The following is a 4,320-nucleotide window of genomic DNA, read 5'->3' on the forward strand; positions in this document are numbered from 1 at the left end:
TGGTGTTTACTTTATAATTCTTTTGAATTTTGTATGTTAAATTTTCTGTTAATTTCAGGTTTTTTTAAAAAAATTCTGAAAATCTGGCAATTCATTGAAAGTTCATTTTTCATTCAGGACTATGCTTATCTTTGCTGGGTCTTATATATTCCCCTTGATACTCTTGACCCTTTGTTCTTTCAGATAAATTTTGTTACTATATTTTCTAGTTCTATAAAGTAATTCTTTAGTTGTTTGATTTGAGTGTTTGGTTGCATGTTTGGTTTGGCACTGAATAAGTAAATTAGCTGGGATAAAATGGTCATTTTTATTATATTGGTTCAGCCTACCCATGAGCAATTAATATTTCTTCAATTGTTTAGATCTATCTTTGTAAGAAAAGTGTACACCTCTGTACAGCTAATTAGATTACCAACCCTCATCATGAAGAGAACTGGGTTAGATCCCTCACAACTCCGGAATTATATGTCTTTTACTTTCCCTGTTCCTTGTGCTCCAAGACTAATTCAAAATTTATTAGGAGACTTTTATGTGTACTAATGTGCTTATCATAATTATCTTTTGAACCATGTTTATTTGAAGATCTATTTACATGTCTTATTCCTCCACTAAATAATAAGCAACTTGATGGCGGGGACTGTGTATTTATCTGTGTATCTATATTTATTTATCTGTGTATCTATAAGATCCAGCACAAGTTCTTGGACATAAGTTCATTAAGTGTTTGTTCTTTGTTTCCAATGCTAATTTTCTTCCATAGGCATTCCAGTATCATGTTATCAAATATGCAGCCTTTTCCGTTACAACCACAACCCCAAATCCTGATGCATATTAACTATCTTAAAACATTGTTCAACTAGAGGAGCTGGAGAGAGAGAAAAAAAAGAGAAACAGACAAAGAGTCAGAGAGAGAGTCTTTCACCTGGTTGAATGAGAAGGTACCTGTACCCATGTGTTAGGTTTTTTCCAGAGTTATATTTTTAAAAAATCATAAATGAAACTACAATGGCAAAAGAGTACTTGTACCAGGTTTTTTTTTAAGATAGAACAAAACTCAAAGAAACCTTGCAAGGTTTCACCAAGCAGAATTTATATTTCCTTGGGCAGAGCACCCTAGGTATTGGTCACTATGTGGATGGAGGAAGCCATAAATTAGCAAGATATTTGGCACAAATATAAATGAAGTACATATGTGACTGGGAAACATATGTGATAAGATTAACTCATGTCTGAAACACCACCAAATTCTCTTTGTTCTTTGGTGACTCCATTGGGCAAGTTCCTTTCTTTAGAGATCGGGGATTCTCATTTGCTCTGCTCCACTAGGCACAATGCCTACACAAAAATACTTAGTTGACTGGCTGTACATCTTTTGATCTGCATATCCCCTGCTTCACTTTGGGGTTCAGTTAGATATCTCTAATGTTTCTCTCTGCTACCACCTACTGGTGTTTGACTATTATTGATTATTATTATTATTATCCAGCAAATGGATGGGCAACTCATGGAGGTCTATAGTCATACCCAGGCATCCAACTAGAAAAACTCTTGATATTTTTAATTCCCCTCCTTAAGTTGGGGAGGGTGGTTGGGCTCCTTGATCATAGCCTCTTCTTTCACTAAGGTTTAGAAAACTCTTTTCTAATACCTGCCATATCTCTGGACAATTTAAAACTCTTTCTAATCATCCGGTGGATTCCTCTTAGCAAAAATACAAAGAGTAATTTTCAGTTTAAGTAAAGAAGTTTGTTTAAATGACCATACAAATCAATATAGAAAAAGCTCAAAAAAAGTCAGATAAAACTAACAATCCACACTAGTTTAAGGGTTTAACATGGGCTTGATGGATCCCTTGGGGTCTCATAAATAGACTTTGAGGGGTCCATGAACTTGGATGGGAATAATATTTTATCTTTATTTTAACTAATCTCTAATATGATTTTAGCATTTCCTTTTATTATGAATGTTGGCAACAAACATTGTTCTGAGAAAGGGGTCATAAGCTCTATTAGACTGATAAATGGGTACATAACATCAAAAAACTTAAGAATATATGATTTAGGGGCAGCTAGGTGGTGCAGTAGAGAGAGCACCAACTTTGGAGTCAAGAGGACCTGAGTTCAAATTTGGCCTCAGACATGTAATAATTCTCTAGCTGTGTGACCTTGGACAAGTCACTTAACCCCATTGCCTTAAATAAATAAAAATTTTAATAAAGAATATCTGATCTAGTTCCTTCCATTCAATGTTTTCACTTGGCTATGCATCCTTCTAGGAACAAAATCAATGGTATTCTTTGTATCCAGGATTGTAAGGAGAACTAGAGGAAGTCCCTCAGGACATTGGGTAGCCAGTCTGTTATGGATTTATGGGATATTTTGTAACATATATATCTTATATATTCATAAGAATCATATTCTGCTTGCCAAGAAAACCCCAAATGGAGTTATGCAGAGTTGGATAAGATTTTTAAAAATGACTGAACAAAAAAAAAAACAATAAAATGAATAAATCATATGAGAAAGGGCAGCTAGGTTACAGTGGATAGAATACCTGAACTGAAGTAAGGATGACTCATCTTCCTGAACCCAAAGCTGATCTAAGATGCTTACTGGCTATGTGAGCCTTGGCAAGTCACTTAAACCTATTTATATCTATTTCCTCTTAAAATCTATGTCCTAGGAGGGGTGGCTAGGTGGTGCGGTGGATTCAGTACCTGACCCTGGATTCAAGAGGATCTGGGTTCAAGTCCAGCCTCAAACACTTAATAATTGCTTAGCTATATAACCTTGGGCAAGTCACTTAATCCCATTGCCTTAAATAAATAAATTTAAAAAAAAAATAAAGGAAAAAATGTCCCAGAAAAGGAAATGGTATAATGATATTGATATTGATATTGATCTTTGCTAAGAAAATCCCAAAAAGGGTCCTAAAAAAGTCAGACACAATTGAAAAATGATTGAGTGGGGGCGGCTAGGTGGTGCAGTAGATAGAGCATGGGCCCTGGAGTTAGGAGTACCTGAGTTCAAATCTGACCTCAGACACTTAATAATTACTTAGCTGTGTGGCTTTGGGCAAGCCACTTAACCCCATTGCCTTGCCAAAAAATAAAAAAGGAAAAAAGAAAAATGATTGAGCAAGAAGAAATAAAATTAATGAATCACATGATTTGGACAATCACAGATGGGTTGCAGTCTTTATCACCAAACTAATTTGCCACATCAATCCATCAAACTGTAGAAGAATATTTACATTATTGACCTCATGCAACTGTGAGGAAAGTACACTACTGACCTTCAAGAGTATATAACTTTTTTTTAAAAAAAAGAGTAAATAATTGTCAGTTGTTAGGTTGGCTAGTAATGTTCTCCTTCCTCTTATTCCTCCTGTCAGTCTAAGCCTGATCCTATGGATTGGATTTCTACCCACCAGAATACTCACTGTCTGATTTCTCCTAGACCAAGTCATTCTTCCAGAACATATTGCCAACTAAAGGACAGAACCCAGTTTGAAATATGATCTCTGAAGCCACTGGACAACTCACCAATTTGTCAGAGGAGAGGAGAGGGTCTCCCTCAATCCAAGAGGTGGTCATGGCAGAGAACTGAGTTTGTTCTCACCCGCACTCAAATTTTTGAAGCATTACCATTCTCATTACCATGTAACAAAGATCTTTATCCCAGCTTCTGGAATCCCAGTCAACCAAGAGGATCTCCTATGAAACAAGAAGCTCCACATCAAAGCTGATTTCCCACCTCTACTCCAGAAAGATACTCTCTTAGGAAAGGAGGGAGGGAATGAGAATTTATTGAATATCTATTATGTACCAAACACTGTACTATAAAAACTTTACAACCCTGGGAGGTAGATATTATTATTCTTCCCCTTTTACAGATAAGGAGATTGAGGCAAGCAAAGGTTAAGTGACTTGCCCAGGGTCTCACAGGTAATGTCTAAGGCTAGGTTTGAACTCAGATACAACCTAGAACTCTATTTACTTTGCTATTTAGATGTCTCTTAGCCAGAGAACATGATTCTTTCTGAAATATTGATTCAGAGAGACCTGATTGATATAGAAACAGAGACAGATTTACAGAGAAACTGAAAGAGACTAGAGAGAGTCAGAGAGGCAGAGACAGAAAGAAAGAGAAGAGAGACATAGACAGGCAAACTAACAAATTAGGACCCAATATGAAGCTGGAAATGACCTCTTGGTTCTACTCACTTCATTCAGCATCAGTTCATGAAAGTCTTTTCTAAAGTCCAGTCTTCTTACAGAATAATAGTACTCCATCACATTCATATATTATAACTTGTCCA

This window comes from Macrotis lagotis, chromosome 5 (genome assembly GCF_037893015.1).
Source record: "Macrotis lagotis isolate mMagLag1 chromosome 5, bilby.v1.9.chrom.fasta, whole genome shotgun sequence".
Lineage (NCBI taxonomy): Eukaryota > Metazoa > Chordata > Mammalia > Peramelemorphia > Peramelidae > Macrotis > Macrotis lagotis.